Source organism: Passer montanus, unplaced genomic scaffold, assembly GCF_014805655.1.
Source record: "Passer montanus isolate IOZ18808 unplaced genomic scaffold, ASM1480565v1 scaffold41, whole genome shotgun sequence".
NCBI classification, from domain to species: Eukaryota; Metazoa; Chordata; class Aves; order Passeriformes; family Passeridae; genus Passer; species Passer montanus.
Window position 1 is genome coordinate 6637636 of NW_024368930.1, and position 21474 is coordinate 6659109.

Genomic DNA, 21474 nt, shown 5'->3' on the forward strand with positions numbered 1-21474 from the left:
GTGAATTATCAGTGAAAACAACGATTACATTGTTAGCACAACCACCCTGAATCCCCACTGTATAGAATCAATTCTTCTTTCAAAAAACCCCAAATCAAGAGCTGTGGTGCAGCTATAGCTATGTACTGCATAACACATCACTCAAGTCACTGCATCTCTTTTCTTAGTCTTAATATTAAGATAATGTATTTGTGATAATATCTATAAAAACTACATGACAACAGAGAAGTTGCTGTTGAGGCTGCTTTTTTTGCACCACACTAGCATAGGAGTAACTGACTTTATTTGTATTTTCTATTTCAGATATTACATTAAAAAACCCCAAAAAACCAACCTTCCCACAACTCCCAAATCCCAGTCTCCCATCTTACACCAGCACCAGGTCAAACAAAATCCTCAGACAAATCCAGTGTGACCAAGGCTGTGCATTCCACAAGGAAAAAGGGAATGTCTGCCCAGAGAGGAGATCCCCTCTCTCATAATTTAAAGTTGTGGATCCAACATTTAACATGCATTCTAGTTAAAATCATGCTACTTGCACATGGATTAACCTCCTGCTCCACATCTGAATGTGACAGACCCCAGAGGTGTCCCCTGTGCCATGCCAGGAGCAGATCTGGCTCTGCCCTCTCCCACCCTGAGCAGATCAGCTTTGCTGTTCTTTAGCTGCAGAACTGCAGCCAGGATGAGCATCCAAGAAAAGACTATTGGCTATTTTTGGATTATGTCATTACAATTAGCCCACACCAGATTATGCAGCCTTTGAAAAAGATATTTAAAGCAGCAGACTTTTCTAATTTAACCCTATGTCTTATATAAGAAATTAATAACCTCAGCTTTCACAAGGCTGGCTGAAAGCCCTCACCCCCTGCACTGCCTGGGTGGAGCTGTGACCACACCTCTGCTTCCCCCAACACAGGGGAATTGTCACACCCACAAAGGGGACCAAGTGACAAGGATGTGGACAGACACATCACCACTGTCTTGTTCAGCTCAGACCCTGCTGTTGATTCTCTGCCTCACCTGGCCTCTCTGACTTTACATCCATTTAACACTGGTCACCAGGTCCAGCTGTTTTAACTGGAATACAAACTCTCAACTAATCTCCTTCAAGAAGCCTTTGGCAATTCTACCCAGTTTAATTTAAAGCTTCCTATAGGAGGCTATAAATTATTACTATTAATAATAATTTGTCTAAACTCTAATTCTCTGGCTAAAAATTCAAACTACACCGCAAATCTGAAAGGTGAATGTGTGGTAGGGAGAGAAAATATTTTCAAGGACACTGCTCAGTACCAAAAGCTTTCTGTATGGGAGGAAAATTACTGAGTGCTGCAAGACACAACACAAACAACTCACTCACTTGGTCATAATCTGATTCAGGGAAAGGAAAACCATATTTCAGGAAAGAAACCCTCCACCCAGGCACACAGCAGAGGCAATCCCCTGGGCCAGGTTTCCCAAAGGCAGCCTCCCAGCCCCCTCTGCCCCAGAGCTGAGGTCAAACACTGATGATCCTGCCGTGTCTCTGATAATCTACCTAACCACAGCAGCCTGCTCCCGCTGCTTCCCAGGCTCCCTGCCCAGCTCCTCCTCCCTGTGCCCATCATCACCTCCTCCCAGGAACCTCCCTGCAGCTCCAGCACACCAGTGCCTGCCAGCAGCTCCCTGCCAAGCAGTGTCTGTCACTACTGCTCTTGGACAGGACATGAGAAGTCAGGAGGAGGAGGGAAAAAAGCATCCTGATGGGAATTTTACATGTTGATTTAGCCCTTCTGAAGAAGATGCTGCTTCAAACAGGAGCTTCCAGGGCATTATGGACATTATTGCTAAAAGCTGCAGCTCTATTTAAGCATAACAAGCTTCCTGTAACATCAATCCAGCGTGGCCTTGGTGACAGATGCTGCAGATCACAGCCATACACCATGTTCTGCTTAACAAAATCTGCACTGCTCAATTAGGGCCAATTTGTTTAATAAAAATGAATTCAGTTTGACCCAGGCAGTCAGTCTGCAGGCACAGGGATACAATTCCACACTGCTGCATCCTTAATTGCTTCCATCTGAACAGTGCTGGGGATCCACAGCTGGCTCTAATGGGATGCTAACATTTATTTCTCCAAACTGGTATGAAATGGACACATTTGCCTTGGCAGAAGAGTGGAGGACAAGGCAGGGATGGGAATTCATCTGGGAAGCTTTTTGCTTAAGAGAACAGAGGAGTATTATCACTAGGAATGCAACCTTTGGCTTTTTAAATATGAAACAGACAGCAAAGGTGCAACTTGTTTAAATTCTGAGTTTTCCTAAACTCAGGTATCATTTCTCCTGCTGTTTTCACACGTGGCTCTAATTCACAATCCTGAAAGCTGCCCTGTATTTTTAAAAACTGTTGTGTTCAGCAGCAAGAAGCCATCTGCTCCCTTTTCTAACCAAGCAGGATGCCCTGAAGAGGTTTCTCTGGGAAGGCTCTGGAGAAAGGTAATCTCCTGGATTAAGCAGCAGAGTGTTTAACCATCTGAGTACCACCATATCCTGCCTCAGTCAGCTCTACCACAACAGGCAACTGCTTTCAGCACCACCTTGCTGAAAAGACTCAGATTAAACCTGGCAGGTTATTTATGGAAGTCACCTTTAATGTTCTAAATACATCTGTGGAAAATTCAACCTTAGAAACACTAATTTGCTTTTCAGCTTCCCAAAAGAACCCCATCAAGTTTCATTAAACTGGTGATACCTTAGTTTCTGCCAGGTCTGCTGACCCTTTTGGAAGCTGTATTTAACTCATTAAAATGGTAAAGTGCTATTACAGACAAGGAAAATATAATCAATAGTTCTCTGCCAGTTTAGGGAATTAAATACTCACAGAACATCCCAAATAATGTCTGCACTGAAAAGGGTGACATCAGATCTGGTGGCCAGAAGCAGGGAAAGAAGAATTAAACTCTATCTGATCTACTGCAAGATGCTGCAAAGAATTTCAGTGGAAGCTGGCAGTGAGGGGGATACATTTTCCCAAGAAAACATGCTGGGCTGTGTGGCAGAATGGAGGGTGGAGGTACTGACCCTGCTCACACAGACAGCAGGTGCTTGGGACAACACTGACCCACCACTGCTGGATCCAGGAAGGGCTACCTTGAAATAAAGGGATGGAAGGCTCATTCCATGGACAACAGCCACAACATGCCAGTGCCATCAGCCTCTGGAAGCAGACTAACAGCAGTTCTCATCTCCCTCCAGGGCTGAAGCACTGAGTATTCCAGAACAAAGCTCTGGAAACTGTAACCTCAACTATCCCTTTCCCCATCTCCCCCTGTGTAGGTCACACAGCACTGCTGTCCCTTGGATTTCCTTGCTGGAGGAAAGGCTGCTCCAGGAAGGAGTTGTGGCTGTTCAGCTGCACTGATCAAAATCAAAAGGGGCACAGGATACCAAACAAGGTTGGCTTTAAAGATCTCCAGCTGGAGCACAATCTCTGGAATTCTAATTTTCTCCATGCCTGTATACTCATCAGTTTAAGTTCCTAAAATTAAATAAAATAATGAAATCACTCCCTGAATGGATGTGCCAACACCCAGACCTCTACCCAGGTGCTGCCCACAGCATTACAGTGAGCTGTCTACACACACTGTGGGGAATCTGGTTGGAAACAGAAAGTGAAATCCCTCTGTGAAGGAGAAAATCCACCTCCTGCTGACACAGTGAATGGTACCCACTGGACACAGGATAATGGGAGGTTATTAACCTTAATATTGTTTGCAAAGGAGTTTGGTTAAAACCAGCACACAACATCCTCCCAAAGTACCAGCAGTAACACAGAGAACAGAGGAATCCCCAAAAGGGAGGATAAGGACCAGAAGGAATGACAGACAGACTCAGGGACTGCTGGACAGGAGGAGGTTGCTGCTGTCCCAGCTCAGCCCAACTCTGCACATGTCTGTAACAAACTATCAGGAATGCTGTCCAGCCCTCTACAATTACAGTTTTAAGAGCATATTAAAAGATTATTAAAGAGTTCAGCTTGGAAATTATATTTTGCCAGCTCTTAAAGTCTAGTTGATACTTTATTATACAACTTTAGGAAGCACTCGAGTACTTTAGGAAAGATTTGGATTCCACAAAGCACTGCTGCTAAGTGGTAAAATATAATGTTAGTTAAAGCTAAGATTCCAGCTTTGCACAGATTTCCAGTGCAAAAAATAAACTACAGGTGTTAATCTAAAACTGAATTATTCTATTCCAACCAGTATTTATCAGTAAAAGTCTAAATAAAAACACCAAGCCTGAAAGCACTTCAGTAAATATTGATTTGTCACAGAAAGGAAAAAGCACCACTGGCCTCCACATCCTGTCCATCTGTCTCAGAGTCACTTAGAGTTGTCCTCACAATCTGGTATTTTTCAAGGGAGAAAAAAAAGAAAAACATTTTTAAAGGGAAGATGAGAGAAGCATACACAAGATTGTGTTACCACAAAAAATATGAAGTGTTCTAGCCTTGGCTTCCTGAGGTAGTAAGAGATTTTTGTATGAAACATTGTTTCCTCAGCAATATTTTGCATTTAAATGAGACACAAGAAATAAAAAAATCCAGAACTCACCTGGTGTCTATTTTGAATATTCTAAGGTAAGTGATAGCAACCTTCACACACTTCTCAAACTGATTCTCCTAAAGACAAAACAAAAGCAAATTAGTTGTTCACCAATTCTGAAGTTGAGGATTCATTGATAAACTATCATCACATTACTGGACAGTAAAAACACAGACGTTTTATAAATATTTGTACCACAAGTACTAAATAAGTCCCCACAATGTAAATACTTGTCTTTAGAATGGATAAACTGTCGAAATAAATGACAAATATTTAAAAACATAGAATCAAGACTCTATGGCTTGAACCAGACCTTCAGTCTCTTTTCCCCAACTTTTATCACGAGAAAGACACACACCCACCCAGCTGCATGGAAACTCTAATAACCACGATCTGTTTAAGACATTGGACTTTTTCAACGTAGGCCTTTGTGAATACATGTTCTGAGAACACGAGAAGCATGTTTTTCAAGTCTTGGTAATCTGTTGTGCTGTCAGAGACTGCAAAGCAGCTTAGCCAATGCAGCAGACCCCAAGCTCCAGCACTGGAGCAGCAGGCACAGCCTGCTCTGGGGAGCAGCACCAGCTCCTCCTGCCAGGACACATTTCCACCAAGAAAACCATGGTGCAGAGGAAAACCAGTCTCATTTTGGTGTACAAGGAGGGAGAGAAGCTGGGATGACCCAGCAGCCCACACTCGGCCTTCCAGCAGTCAAGCTCCAGATCAGCCATCCCATGGAAACAACATAACAAAGGGGCAAGAGCAGCCCAGGAAATGCTACATGGTGCTACAGAAAAAATCAGGCAAACTCACTGCAACAGATTAAAATACCTTTCTGATTAAGTAGGTGCAGGACACATCTAACCCACATTACCAATCACAAAGTCATTTATGCATTAGATGACTGAACAATAAACCTCGTGAGCGGAACTTCAGAGCAGCTTTTACCTGGCAAGTCATCACTTAATTGTCACACAAACCCTTTCAAAAGCTTTCAGAGAACAAGCTCTGAAATCACTTGAGAAATAAACTCCCCATTGAAGTAATAATTATGCCTTTCATGAGCTGGAAGGTTCCAGCATGGCAAACAGAGATGTTGGGAATACACCCAGGGAGCTGCTGGCTTTGCTGCCCAGTTGCTTGGTGCCATCTGTAAGAAGCTGCTTGATCCAGCAACACATCCCTAAGTATGAATGAACCAAGCAACAACTCAATAATCAGCTTATTGTTAATGGATCTGTTTAGTTCCTTTGACAGGAACCAGCAAAGGACTTTTCCTGAATAATGAAATGCAGGGAGTTAAACTTTCCCACTCAGAGCCTGTGCAATACCAGGGGGTGGGTTAACTCCCCAAGGAAAAATGTCCTATTTTGTGAAGCTATAGAAGCTCCCAGGTTCTCTGCCCACAGCTTTCTTTATTAAAAATAATCCACAAGAACATTATTTAAGCATTTCTAGAAAGCTGCGGATTGTTAATGGTGTTGGCAACCAGAATTATGGCTCCCTACCCAGATGAAGACCACCTCTAATTGTGCCACTCATTCTGCTTCAGACAGCAAGCCCGATCCAAGTATGTTGACAGTCAAAGTATGTTCGATTTATGGAAATAATATGAGTAGAACAGGGAAAAAAAGCAAGGTCCAAATGTAATTTAAAGAAAAATGTACTTTGAAAAAATGAGCTATCCTGCTAAGCTCAGAACTGGGCATGTAATGATATAAATATCATATTATGATGTGTGGATAGAAGGTTCAAATATAAGATCCTGGTCCAGGCCTCATCAAAACTCCATCAGCAAAAAAGTTAGTATTTTTTTACAGCACTTATATATATAATAACCAACCATGCAGAGACTCAAAAACAGTCAAATGTTGTCTTAATCTGGATGCAAGCAGCAATATTTCCTTCAGTCTCACAGCTATGCCAATACCAAGTTTCATTAAGAGCAGGCAGCCTGATTTTCAGCTGAAAATAACCAAACAAGACAAAAATAAATTCCCAAGGAAACTGCTTCTTGTAAAAATCAAATACAGGAGAAACCCATGCCAGGTACTTCACATCCTCCCAGCCAGCACTGAGCCAGCCCAGCACCTCCCAGGGGTTCACTCCCTGTTTCTGTTGCAACTGGCAATTCCAATTTAGTGACTCAGGAATGTTTTGATCTCCTCTTCCAATCTCATTATTCAGCAGGCCAGATCCACTGACCCAGAGCTCTACATAATACCCTGCTTGTAATTACTTGTAAATATCTCCCCTCCTTATTGCATGATGTTCACAATCCGAACAAAAGCAGAGATGAAAGGACAGATGCTGGAAAAGGAACAGGAGCGTTCAAAATCCACATTCAAAACCAGGTTCAACAACACACATGAGAAAGGAGGAAGTCTGGGGACAGGAATACATAAAAGTTGAAGAATCAGAAAACACAGAAATGAGTATGAAAATTAGAAGAAAAAAGATTAAAGAATGATGAAGATAAAACCAAGCAAAGCTACACAAATACAAACTGAATTCAGCAACACATTAAAACTGTGGTAAATTTTGTAACACAGAGGAAGAAATTTGCTTGGGGAGGTTGCATGCTCTTGCAACCATTTTGCTCATAGCAAAACCAGCTCTTCCAGCCCTATTTCTGCTGCAAATTTGAATCCAATTTATGTACTGTTGTATCTTCCCCATAACTGGAATGATAAATCTGCTCAGCATCCTTTCCTGCTCTACCCAAGAGACAGATATTGCCTTCTCCTTGCAGAAATCAGACATGTTCTCAGCTCTACTGGACAAGAAGTATATGTGTTTCTTGAGAACTCAAACGTCCTCTGAGAGATGCAGGATAACCCTTTTCACTGAATAATTCTACTGACAGAATTGTCCTCATCCTGCTCCATCTGTTGTTACCAGAAAGGGGAATTATCTTCAGCATACATGGCTTCAAAATCCATCTCCACCATGTACAGGAGCTGCATCATAGTTAGCAAGTACTTAAAGAAATGAGGCTGCAATTAAGGTAAATAAAATAAAGTGTATCAATATACAAAACAGAAACTCCAAAGTCTTTATTTGCACATCCCTTCTTGCTTGCATGACTTGCAAAATGAATCATTACTGGAAGAACAATGTGAAACAGCTGAAGGAAAGCAATCTGGCTAACAAGTGCCTGCAGAAGACCACTACTATTTTAAAGCACTTTTCTTCGCCCTGTAACTGTCTTAATAAAGCTGAAATAAAGATTTTTTTTAACCTAGTAATCAGAGGACCAACATTTTATATTTTATTAAAGCACCCAAGAGTGTGTTTTGGCATTGCTTATATTTTTTATATCACAGCACAAAAGTCTTTCAGCTGAATTTTGCTATTCAGTTTGTGACCTTTTGATAAAGATCATGTGAGAGATCTCATATCCATAAAGACACTCTGTTTTAACATATAAGCCCTGATGGAAAGCTGAGTATCCAGGGAATTAATGTAAATGCATATATCTCCCGAAAAAAAAGGAACTTTACTGTGTCCAAATCCATCTGCCTTGGGAACAGAAGACAGATCTCCTACACTGAAAGATTGTGACACTAAAACCTTCATTAAATTCTCTTGATTTCTTTAAAACAATAGAAACACAGCTTTTAAATAACTGAAATCTGGAACAATACACTTTTTCTGTTAAATTCACATTTGAACTGAGGTAACATCCACCACCGCTGACTGCAAGAGAGGTTCCACTGAAACTTGTGACAAACTTAACTACAGCGACACAGAGTTGTTTCTCTAATGAGCTTAGCAGATTAAAATGTAACCATTTAAGTCTGATTGACCAACCTGTTATAAAGACTTGTGACCTTTTACCCTACACAAGAGTAAGATTCAAACCTACTAAAGAAGGCTTTCTATATTAGGGGAGAAAATATGAAGTAGTGGATTTGTATTTTCTATCCTCTCTCCTCAATTAAAATAATTACTCTAAAAACCTGGGGGGGATGGGGTTAGTGGATTCCCTACTCAGGATTTCATTGCTCCTATTTAATCTTTCAGCAATATTGAATTATTGTTTATGACATCACAGTAGTTTATGTGCAGTGTGCAAGCATCACAAACTGCACATGGCTATAAAAAAACCCACATCTGCTTACTCAGTTAGTTAAAAATCTCTGAAAAATCAGCAGCTGTGTTTGCTTTGTTCATTATTACTCTTAATTTTTCCTCTCTATAAATAGTTTTTGAATGACTGTGACTACTCACTGCAAGTTCACCAGAAAAAATGAGACAACCCACAACACTCCCTGCTGTGATGAGTGACGCTGATGCCACCTTTCTGAAGAAATATCTTCAACTTCTTCAGGGACAAAAGCCCCATTTCTGCTAAATGGGTTGTATAAACTACATCAATAAAAAACCCTCATATTGTTAATGACTATATCAATATAGCCTAATCTTTAAAATATAAAAGAACTCTTGGAACAGATGGGTCTACTCACATAAAAATTAGATTTACACTATTATGTCATACCTGTAGGTAAGACAACTAAAGGCTTTTAAATAGGAAGAAAAAAAGAAGTCTATTGTCTTGTGTAAGAAAAGGTTGAGAAAATCACATCACTTGTCAAAACATTAATCCCTTGACAGACTGTTACAAAAAGAGAATTTAAGGAGATAACGTTGATCCAAGCAGCTCCTTTTTACAGCACAGGAGGCGTCTGCCTGGTCAAAAAGAAGGAACAAAGTGAGGTTACAAAGAACAGCAAAAAAGCCAAATAAGCAGTCTGAGACACAAAAGGAACAGAAAGGAACACATCTTTCAAATTACAACTTGGTTGGCGAAGGGCAAGAAAAAGATTTATCCGAAATTAACTTGGAAGGGCAGGGGAAGGTGGTTCCCCTCTGTGCTCATGGACAGCAGAAAGAGATGGAAGGGGAAAAGTTCATTCCTACTTTCTTTTCCTGTCAGTTGAGGCAGATGAAAAGGCAAATGAGGGTTTCCCCATACACACAATTTTAACAATGTAAAAGTATGGCCTTACAAACTGCAAAACATATACAAAAATTATTTTACACCTAATTTGGAGTTAGAATTGCTCTGTCACCAAATAAACACTATGAACACTCTTGGCAGTTCCAATTATAAACAGTTTTTGTCAAAGATTTTGAAATGAAGACTTTATTTTAATGAGAAAAAAAGCAAAAATGAAGACCAGTTTATGGCAACAACTGAAGGCAATACTCGTATCTTCACCCTGATCTAAAAGGATCCACTCTGGTGCTTCCCTTTTGAGAAACTTCACCTATTTGCAGATTATTAATCTCTGCTCTTTAATGGTTGTCTCCCACCAAGCACACAAATCTTCCACTTAAAAAGTTATTAATAAAAAGGCAAAATAAGCAGAATTGAGCAGCAGAACTTACAAAGATTTTATATTTTCCAGAAACAACCATCCAGCCAACTCAGGAGCAGAAAAGCCAAAATGCTTTTATGTGATTACCAGGAACCCAACGTCCCTCTGTCAGAGCCTTTCTATTTCACAGGATATTAGGTTTTATTCTAAAAATTAAGCTTATTTATTTAATAATAAAGGCAGAAAGTAAACTTCCCCTCTCCCCCATTTACTTTTACCTCTTGTATCCAATCAGGATCTCCAGCCTAATATGAAGCATAATTATTCAAGCAGCACATGTATCCACTCAGTTAAGGTCCAAAGGCTTTAGTTCCAGAGATTATTTCTTCTGCAAAGTTAAAAAATTAAGCATATCTAAAGATGCTCACTTCTCCTAATTGCTCAACTGGATTTCCCCAATTTTTGTGGAGGGTGGGGAAGGGACTATTTGATTATTTCACTTCCTCACAGAAACTGAGCAATTGGTGTTGTAAAAGATATTTTAGGCTTGAAAAAACAATCAAAAACCCAAATAAAAACAAAACCAATAAAACATCGCCAAGAGCAAGGGGTACTCTAATTAGAAGCAGGGCATAGGCTGCAGGTAAAACCCCTCTGAGCACTGGGAGGGGTGAGCAAAACCCAAACAAACCCCCAGAAACCATCTCCAGGAAATAGATATAGATATGTAAATAGTGGAAGGCATTCTTCACTTCATGCCACAGATTTCTCACCTCTGGGTGGTGTCAGGTGTTACAGAAAATGGTCTAAAAGCCACAATGAGATGAGTTTCATACTGCCCCATTCAAACCCCCAGCACATGGACATGAAGCATGAAAGAGCTTAAAGGCACAGAATTCCACAATAAAATCTGAACTGACCAGCACAGCTTGTATTACCCAAAACTTCTACTTGTTGTTTTGGCAGGAAAATTCAACCAAGTTCCTTTGAAGGCTGGGTGATGCCAGAGGTGATGCCTTCACTGCAAATATTTCTGTTTATTCTCGGGTGAATTAAACCAGAGCATATGTAAAGGGGCAAACACACAGTAAATCACAGAAGAAAGCACCTTGGGGTACAGAACACATTTATTCCCTAGTGATCCCAAATTCCTCCCTATGAATACAATGCTATTGTCACAATATTCTTATAATATCCCCAGAATAATACCCAGTACACCCCTGCATGTTGGAGCCAGCTCTTTCAGCTACAAATACCCAAACAAATCACAGGGCTGGATTAAAACCAGCTTTAATTTAAATTGGCATTCTCTTACAGGAGAAAACTCTTTGGTATTTTCTAACCATACAGTGTGGTTTCACCAACAAAAAGATTTATTTTATACTACTCCCCCACAAACCATAATGATATTTATTTCCCCTGTTCTCTCACTCTGCATACATTTAATCTGCAGACTGCCTGATGAAGGATGTCCTCAGCTCCACCACTCAGTCTAGCAACAGTATTTCATGGCTGCTTAAAAAGAAAAGAAAAAAAAAACAGTCCATAATTTAGAAATAATAGGGCAACAAAGAATGTATTTGTCCTCCTGATTTTCCCACTAACTCACTGGTGATTTAATAAGTAAAGACACAGCTTGAATTTCAGACCATAGACTTAGGTTAAAATCCTGACACGTCAGGAAAAACCATGCTCAGCCTTTATTTGTAATTGAGTTTTCTAACACTGTAATTGGGCAAGAATTAGAACACATGCAGATTTTATACACTAGGTTTTCAGACAGGAGTCACATTTCAGAGGGCTTAGAACCAAAAGGCCATATTATACTGGGGCATAATTTAATCACTTAATCAAAGGCCATTCCCAAGGCCTTTCAGTTTCAGCACAAAGTATGGAATGATCACATTTAGTCTTTTTTCCATCTAAATAACTGGTAATAAAGTCAGAAAGCCCTATGGATAGTTTTTGACTGATGTTTTTATTCCTCCCTCTGATTTTCAGTAACACTGGAGCGTGACAGATGTCTCTTCAGTCTGCCTGTACCCCTGATGTGATGCCATCAGTACAATGTTAAACCAGGGTCATTCCTACATGTATTCCCCAAACCAAGGGTATGTCCTCCTGGAGATCCTTAACAGGAACAAAATTAGTTGTAAAATAGCACCTTTCCTCATTTAGGGTTACTTAAAAATAATATTTCATACATCTACACATTTAAACAGCCTTAAAACAGCAAGAAGAGTGAAAGTCATCACAGATTCTTTTTAACAGCAAGAGGGACACCCTGGCTTTTATATGGAAAACAGCAAAAAAACATGTCACAGGAAGAAATGTGGTTTTTAGATAAGCTGCAGGAAACCAGGGTAAGGAGCTGTGCATTGCAGGACAAGCACAGGAGATGCTGGGCTTTCATCATCCAGGATGTTGCACACAACGTATATTCCATGCCAGGCCCAATAACAAAGTCACGTTGGCTGCTGGCCCTGGTGTCCAAAGCACTCAGGGAAATAGTAAGGTAGGCTTGGAAAATCACCCTGTGCACCTTCCAAACACCTGATTAATTCTGACTGCCTGGTTTTCCCAAGTCAATTGTCAAGAGCCAATGCTGTGCCAATCTAAAAGTGCAACAAGAATGAAGTGAGCGAGTGTGGAAATCAGGAACTTTGTCTGAAAAGAAAAAGTGAGGCTTCATTGAGGAAAATAAATATTTTCACTAATTACTGTCCAGACAAAAATACTTCTGTGGAACATGCATTTATTTTGCTCAGTGATAAAAATGGTCTACTCCAAGCAAGAATATTATTTCCCAGCATTACCAGGAGAACCTTCAGAAGGACTGACTGACCAGTGCTTTGTCAAACCAAACACCAAAATGATAAAATAAGTTTTCTAAATAAAAGACATGCTTCAGATCCTACTTTTCCATCACCACTCAGACCAGAAGAACTCCAAGACACACCTCAGAATTGTACATGTGGAGAAAGCAGGGCCCCTGTACAAGAGAACTTTTTAGAAATCACATGGGAAATATTCCTCAAGTTCTCAAAGAACAACAATTCAAAATGGACCTGGAAGTTAAATCCATTCACTGCTCTGAACAGTAACTGAATCTGGCTTTTAAATTCAATTTAAAACAGGAATATTTCTGGTTATAGTTTCCCAGAAACAGGTCACCTCAGATTTCAGTGGGTTTCATGGTCCCTTCCCTCCTCCCCAAGAACAGCAGGTGAGGAGATGCCAGGGAGTGCTGGGAAGAGTGCAGGATCCAGGACCTCCAACCAAGGTCCCACCAACCACTCCAAACTTCATCCCCAGCTCACCATACCCACAAGGGGCCCTGCCCAAAATGCCACACAGATCAAGTCAGGTGAGGTGTGTCAGATGGGCCCAGTGTGTCAGATCAAAGCTGTCAGTGTGACCTGGAACTGCACTGGGTAACTCCAGTCCTGGTGGATCTGGACTAGAGCAGATCTTAAAAAAACCCAAACCCAGCACTGCTTCAGTTCCCTGTCCAGATGATTTCACAGGGATCTCACATGGCCTTTGTGAAAGCACATGAACACTTATTAATTTTATTCCCCTTCCACCTGCTTTTATCACAATGTCACATGTCTCCCAAAGGCAGACTGCAGCCCAGGCTCTGAACAGGATCTTACACATCCCATTTTGTCTGCTCATTCCCCTTCCTGAACTTCTATCAGAAGCAAGAACATCAGCTTCCATGATGACCTTTGAACTACAGAGAAGAAAAATTAAGACATTGCTCACAATATTTTCAACAACAATCTCTTAATTGCTTACCCTCGGGAAACTCTGGAAGCAACCTGAAATTACAAATATCTCATTTGGTGGGGCCTAGCCTTGGTGGAAGGAATTTCTGGCACATTCAAGACTATGGCAGATATTATCACTAGAAACTGCCCACAACATCTGGAGTGTGGATCCCAAATTCCCCTCCTTTCCACAAGCAGTTTTAAACCTAATTATGTAAATGTCCATTTAGGTACGTTCCAGTAAATGTCCCTAAATCCTCAAGACATGAGAGGCAAATACGTAAAGAAAATTCTCTGACAACTGACCCAGGCAAAGGCCTACATAAATAAAACTGCACAGCAACAGAATATAAAGATTAAGATATAAAATAAGTAATGGCAGATGGAATGGAAAAGAATATTTTCATTTGAAGTACAGCCAAAAAATTAAAGTCATAAAAGGGGAAATGCAAAGAGAAGACCTCTGTGAGTTTCTGCTTTTTGAAACTGCATAATATGCCACTGTAATGACATCAGAGAACTCTGGGCTTCTCCTGCCCCCACTGAAAAACGTGAGCAATCTGTACATTCCCTTTTTCTACAGATTGTTCCTTAAAAGTTACAAAGATTCCAGAATTCCTGACTCCGAACACAACTTTAGTGAGACCCAGATGAAAGCAAGGAAGGACTGTGAAGTTCCCTGTGACCAAAGCAGAAGCAGAATGGTGTTTGAGTGCTCAGTTATATAAATAAATATTCTCAGAGGGAAGAAGAAGCCCCAAAGGCAGGAGGGGAAAATGTGGGGTGCTGCTGGATCCCTGGTTTGTGCTTTTCTGCCACTGGTCTTAGACACTGCCTGTGACTGCAACCAGATCCACTGAACTGTTTACTTGCATCACTCACTGGTCAGAAGCCATCACCACAAAAATACCAGTTAATGAATGCAGCCTGATGTCACAAAACAGAAAAAAAGGTTCCTTAGGGACGCTTTGGTAAGAGGTAACCAAATGCCGCTGGGTTTGTTGTTTCTTCTGCCATTTGCCCAACAAAGTTTAGATGATGGCACTGAAGTATATTAAAAAATAAAAACCCAAACAAATAAAGAGCCCAAATTTTTCATTGAGAAACTCTATTCTCATTTATAAAACCCTTGAGAAGATTATGAAAGAGGAGATGCAGCTGCTAATTTAACTCAGGCCTAGAGGACTCATTCTGTTTGCACCCCTGTGCACCACAAACCCTCAATTTTCTCCTCTCAATACTTGCACAAGAAGATGAGAAACTTGCACCCAGAGGAAAAAGGCACATAAATTTTACTGAATTTGGCCCTACAACACACTGAAAACACTTCACCATTAATGAAAAAGGCAGAAAAAGGCTTCAAAAAGGCACATTTCAGTGCAATGCAGATACAAGGTAAGAGGACTTAAAAGCAGTTGCCAGGACATAAGAAATTTTAACATATGATAAAACAATCTTATTTATGTTCTCCCAATAAAAAAAAAGTATCAACAATGCATTAAAACGCCACAATTAATGCCACTAATTACAATTAACTATTCTATGCAGAAAAGAATGGTAAGCCTTTTTATTGGCTACCATCACTTTATTAAAAACATTTAAGCAATCTTGATGCACCTTCTAGAACACAGGTCTTTCTATCAGTTTGCATGGCCTGAAATAGGAAGCAAAGTGCCTCCAAAGGTAAAACATGCACTTTCCAACCACTGTGCTTTGTATGTTTTTATTGATTAAGAGAATATTTCAACTTAGCTTCTCAGGAAATCCTAAGATATCACAACACTCAAACTCTTTTCTTTCAAGACTGAAAGCAGCCACTGGTTAACCAACCACCATCACCACAGAGCTTAATTCAAACTACTTCAATTATCAGAGCACCTGGAAAACAACTTCTTCAGCTGGAAAGGAACAGTGCAATCCTTCACGTTGGTCCTGGGCACTGGGGATGTTCCTCATCCCTCCCTCTGGATTCTGCCATGAGCCAGGTGCCCCAAGGCCCAGGTGGGCACACCTGAGACAGGGGACAGGCTCTGCAGGACTCTGTGCCATCTGCTGAGAAGGTGGGGTCACCTCACAGAACTCCAGCCAAGCCGCACACTCCTGCTCCTGGAAAACATCCTTCTTCTCAGGCCAGTGGAGAGCAACAGAAGAGCCTCATCTTCCCAGGAGAGGCAAAGCCAAACAAAGAGACTTGCACAGCTCGAGTGCAAACTGTGAGGGAAATCAGTTAATGCAGTAAAACTACCTTAAATTAATCCTTGTTTGTGGTGTGAGAGGAGAGCAGTGGAGTTGCCAGCAGATGCCAGTTTGCATGCTCTGAGTACTGGAGTGCTCAGTCTGGGTATAAGCTCTGCAGAAAAGTTCTGGCAACCCATTTCCAGCCATACTGAAAAATACTTGATCTGGTTATTAACAATACTTACAAAAAGATTACAAACTGGCAAACTGATAAAAGAGGAAAATATGACAAATATCAGAGGCAGTTATTGCTCTGTTGTTCTAAGTCAGGTTGTTCAGTGGATAGACAGGATTTGCTGAAGGCCCTTCAGCCTTCAGTTGTGCCCGCTTTTCCAGGGAGGATATTCTGGCAACTGAGTTCATAAATTCAAACAAACAGTCAGAAGAGCAGCTTTTATATTTAACCTAAAACATGATTTCTTAAGTAATCCAGTTAGGTTCCCATTGATACTCCCTGTCACACTGTTCAACACAGACAACAATCCTTCTTGAAGCTCACCATGACAGGAACTACACTGAATAACAGCATCAGAGCTGACAACCACCACCTGCCAAACACAGAACCTGTGAGGCCAAGGGACCTCAACATCAGTGCTTGTGCTGTGGGGCTCATGGAACCCCAGACTGCTTTGGTTTGGAAGGGACCTTGCAGATGATTTATTTCCACTCCCTTGCCATGGGCCAGGACACCTTCCACAAGAGCAGGCTGCTCCAGTCCAGTCTGGCCTTGGACACTTCAGGGATGGAGCAGCCATAGCTTCTACACACAGTCTGTGCCAGGGCCTCAGCACCCTCACAGGGAAGAATTCTTCCCAAGTACCCAATCTAACCCTGTCCTCCCCAGTGAAGCCATTCCCCCTTGTGCTGTCACTCCAGGTCTGGAGTCACTTTGGTACTGGAAGGGCTCTAAGGTGTCCCTGGAGCCTTCTCTTCTCCAGGCTGCACAACCCCAACTCTCTCCAAAGCAGAGCTGCTCCAGCCCTGGGAACATCTTCATGCCCTCCTCTGGACTCCCTCCAGCATGAAAGTTCTTAAGTCACTCTCTGGTACTGCTCCATGTTTTCCAAAGTAAGAGGATCCAACATCCCTCACGGACTCCATGGATGCCTTCACACGGCGTGAGAAGCTCATCCCTATCCCAGCTGCATTCCAAGCCTGTTCCCATCATTTGCAAAACAAGCCTCTGGCAGGCTCCAATCACCCTGGGCAGCTTCCCTGCTGCAGCCAGGTCGGTGATGGTGCCACCTCAGCCACAAACCAAACCAGCTGCCTACAACCCACTGCAAACTGGGACAGGCTACCAGCAGAGCAGGAGCTGGGTCCCTGGGCACTGGGAAAGACTGAAACAGTGTTTATACTTCCTGGGAATAATCAACACGAACTATGGTCTACACCAGGAGAAAAAACACGCTATGAAACTTTACTTTTTTCAGGCACTGATAAAGGATGGTTAAATATAGCACAAAGCCACTATGTGGAAGGAGGGGAATCTTCCACTTGAGCCTCCAGCCTGCAATTTATCAATGCAACACATCCAAAATTTAGGAGGAACATGACCATGTTGTAGCATCTTCCCTTTCACTTAAATGCTGTGGACAACCCCCAAGACAAAATAAATGAGGGAGGGAGAGAAGTATTTATTTATGCTTACAAAAAGCTGTTTGGCTGAAAATCCCATCTCCAAAGCTCAGTTCTCCACAAAGCAGATTCTGCACTGCCAGCAACATGACGAATTTCTCCAAAGCCCTTAGAGCATGGCGAGAAAACCACAGGAAGCTGCTCAATAAAAATAAACTTCTTTTCATCTTACACTCTATATATTAATGTCAATTTCTCTTCCACTCCAGCTTCTGTTTCCCTTCTTGTCTCCCTCCCAGAGCACAGCATACTTGACACATTAGAGCTAATTCATTAAAGCAAATGAATTTGGCATCTATTTCTCAGGATCCCTTAGTCAGATTAGGATTCTATCATATTCCACCAAAAGCACACAAAAATGCAAGCACTGATCCTAGGCAACCTGAAACCAACAGATGCCTGAGAAGCTGAAAACGCCTCTAATGAAATTGCAGTCAAAAGAATAAATTCCACTTCAAGGAGGCTGCTACAATTCAAGAATTTAAATAGGTCCAATCCTGACGCATTTCCAAAGGAAATCCTTGCAGCTCTGCATACTTTGGAGAGCTTAATTTACCCAGAGAAATGGGTGAACCACCACTGCTCAGCCACTGGGTGACTGCGGCCTGCAAGTTTTTGCTTCAAAAGCAGCAAACTAACACAGTATTTAAGCACACACACAGCATTTCCCTTTCCTGATGATAAGCTGGCACGAGGCAAACATCAGCAAGGAGAATTAGATTATTTCACACCGGTCTGAGATGATGTGCCAAATTTATGCCTTTTTTTTTTTTTTAAGCCTTACAGCAGCACAGACAGCTCAACAGCAACATCTCACAGGGCACAAAAATTAACACCCCAATAAAAACGAACCTAGAAAAGACAAAACCCTTTGGCTTTCCCTCTTATGTCAGACAGGATGGCCTTCACCTTGCTCCCCAGGGAGCACCAGCTCCACCAGTGCCCACATTCCACCAATAAACTCAAGGTTCTGTGCCACTGGTGTGGAACAGGCAGGTATTGATACAGCACAGAAGCAGGAGCGAGGCGCTACCAGGGAATCCGCTGCCTCCGTTCGGTCCGGTTGCGTTCCGTATCTCAGAATTACCTGACCGGAATTCTTAATTTGAGAGCCAGAAGACACTGCACGAATAAACAGAAATATGCTGCCTTTGCAAGTTTCACGTTAGAAAGGCTGGATTTGCTTCCCGCCGCTGGTACGTCATTCATTAACCACCTCATCAGCCGAGCGGCTACTAATTATTTCGATAAAAACGAAGCAGGATAACGTAAGGAAAGGGAAAGGGAAATCACCCCGGCTTCTGGAGCGAGCCGGAGTGATTCACGGCTCCCACACACAGAGATGACTTTCATTTGGAATTCACCTTCCCAGGCCTTTTGTTCGGGGTTTTTACCCCCTGCTCCGAGGAGCGGAGAGGGGGGCGCGGGCTCCGCACCGGGGACCGGGGCGGGGGGCTCCGGGTGCGGGGGGCTCCGGGTGCGGGGGCTCCCGGGGCGGGGATGCTCGGCGGGCGATGCCCCCGGACACGGAGATGCCGGCGGGCAGGAAGACACCGGTGGGCGCATCCCCACCTTCCCCCGGTCCTCCCGCCTCGCCTCGCCGCGCCCCCCCCGTCACCGCCACCGCCACCAGCTCCATCTTGGCCTCCGCCCGCGGCCCGGCCCCGCCGCGCTCACCTGCGGCCCGCGGGCGGGCGGGCTGGGGCCGCAGGAAGGAATTGGGGGGGGGCGGGGGGAGGAGGAGGGAGCGCAGCAAAAAGGAACTTCCCTGACCGGGAATCGAACCCGGGCCGCGGCGGTGAGAGCGCCGAATCCTAACCACTAGACCACCAGGGAGCGATGCCGGTGTTCTTCGCTCATCCTATTTCACTTTCTGCCTCTGCGGCCAGCCGAGGACCGTGACACGGTGGGACCGGGGACTGCGGTACAGGGGGCGGGGGCTGCCATCCATCACAGCAGCCGCTGGCTGTGGCACGGAGACCGGGATCTGCAGTGGGGCTGGCGGCTGCGGCACAAGGATCAGCGAGGCTTGGGCTGCAGCTCGCCACAGCAGCCGGTGACCGCGGCACCGGGAGCACCGGGTGCGGGGCTGTGACACGGGGATCTGCGGGGCTGGGGGCACGGTACGGCGGCTGCGGGGGCACTGGGGGAGCCGGAGGCCTGGGCTGCAGCAGGGCACGAACACGCCCAGGACATCACCCGTGTGCTGGGGCAGGAGGGTTCGCTGCCTTTAGGGCGCTGTCGCTCAGCCCGCTGCCCGCACACCGACCCCAGTGTGCCCGGGCAGCACCTTCACCCCCGCCCTGCTCCGAGAATCCCATCCTGCCACCCACCCAGCCAGCCCCACTCCGGCCCTTGGGGTCCCCAGGAGCTCAGTGCTTTCCCTTTAACCAAAACGAGTGCTTACAATTAGGGCAAACGAGGTTTTTAAGCCCATGAGTCTGTTTTTCCCAGTTGCTCATGTTTCCTGGCATTCCTGGCTGTTCCCTGGGAAACAAGGCTATTTCCCAGTGCTAGGTAAAAACACGATTTCCACCCATCCAGTGCATCCTGGAGCAGGTGACGCTGGGGTGGTGACCTCAGGAACACTGGTTCCAGTTATCCCTCCCATCACTCCAGCATGGTCCTGCTGGTGCATGGCTTCTCCACGAGGCTCTAATGGCCTTTCCCGTCTGCTGCCTGTGACTCACGTTTTAAAGACATGAATGATGATGGATCCTATTTGCCAACAGAGTCATCACCATGAATCACACACCCACACCATCTCCTTGCTCCAGCTCCATCCCCAGCCCAGCTCCTGCACTTCCCTGTCCAAAACACCAACCACTTGCAGGGCTCCCCAGCACTGACCTTGGATCTTGCACAGAGTCTGCACCCAAGAAGAGATGCTGAGCCCACCCCAGCACCCACGGGGTGCAGCAAGTGGGCCCAGGCTGGCAGCTTGGCTCTGGACACTGCCCGCTCAGCTGGGATGAGCACAGGCTGCTGGAGTGCTTGTGCAACCCCTCTCAGACCATAAATCTCAAATCCCTTTAAAAACACTTGCTGTGGTTTTGGCTGAGGGTTGGGACATGGTGCCAGCAGGGAAAAGTGGCTCCTTCCTGTTTTTTGTAGTTATTTACTTTTCGATTCTGGTGTTTATCTGCTTTGTGGGACGGAGCCCTGTGCCCACACCTCAGCCTGGGTGCTCCCAGCAGCATCTCTCCTGCAGGATCACGTCTCACACCAACCTGTCTGTCCTTAGCCCCACTTGGAGAGATGTAGTTTTACCTAATGAAGTGATGTAGGAAAAATACCCCCAACCTTCAAAATAAACACCCAAACCCCACAAAACCAAAACCAAACCCTCATCACCAAGCAGATGTCCCAAGGCTAGCTGGGCATCCTGCCTCTGCAAACAGCACTCTGAGGATCTCTGCTGGCCTCTCCACAAGCTATTTGCCTGCTCTGCACTGCCCTTTTAAACTTGGAGCCAGCAGCTGCAGCCATCCATCCTCAACCTCCCCGTGCTGTGCTGTTTGACTGCCAGAGCTCCCATGGAGGTGACTGATTCCATGAGGCATCACGCTGCCAAGCCATGCCAGCACCCCAGCTGCAGCTTTTCCACATTAGAAACTTCTCCAGCCTCAGCTCCCACTGCCAAGGTTACTGCTGGGACTGCAGTCCCATGCTCCCAGCTCAGGAAAAGGGCATGAGGAAGTTTGGAATTCACCTGCAGCACCAGCCATGGGGTTTGCAGCTCCCCAGGCCAGAGGAAACAGCTTGGGAATAGTGTCCAGCGTCTTGGAAAGGAAACATCAGACTGTAAATATTATTTAGTAAATTCCCTCATGAGAGAGCATCCACAGAGCCAGCAGATAAGCCAGAGGGACATGATGGAATATTTAACTTGCTTCTCGCCTCAGGCTGCTGC

At 43.9% G+C, this 21474-nt stretch overlaps 1 protein-coding gene and 1 non-coding gene across 3 annotated transcripts in view; both read right to left on the minus strand.

Annotated features, from left to right (window-relative positions):
- DNAJC5 (DnaJ heat shock protein family (Hsp40) member C5) overlaps window positions 1-19273 on the minus strand; it is a 30725-nt gene extending 11452 nt beyond the window's left edge. Inside the window, exons 1-2 of one of the 2 annotated variants that reach the window (XM_039719203.1) lie at window positions 19239-19273; window positions 4598-4665 (exon numbers count right to left, since the gene is read on the minus strand). The gene's annotated coding sequence lies outside the window, so the exon portion shown is untranslated. Of the gene's footprint in view, window positions 1-4597; window positions 4666-10190; window positions 10301-19238 lie in introns of those variants that run through there. The other variant, XM_039719204.1, reaches the window with a different exon arrangement.
- Window positions 19274-19325: 52 nt separating this feature from the next.
- TRNAE-CUC lies at window positions 19326-19397 on the minus strand. Its single transcript has one exon. It is a non-coding gene; the product is annotated as a tRNA-Glu (tRNA).
- Between the last annotated feature and the right edge of the window lie 2077 nt (window positions 19398-21474).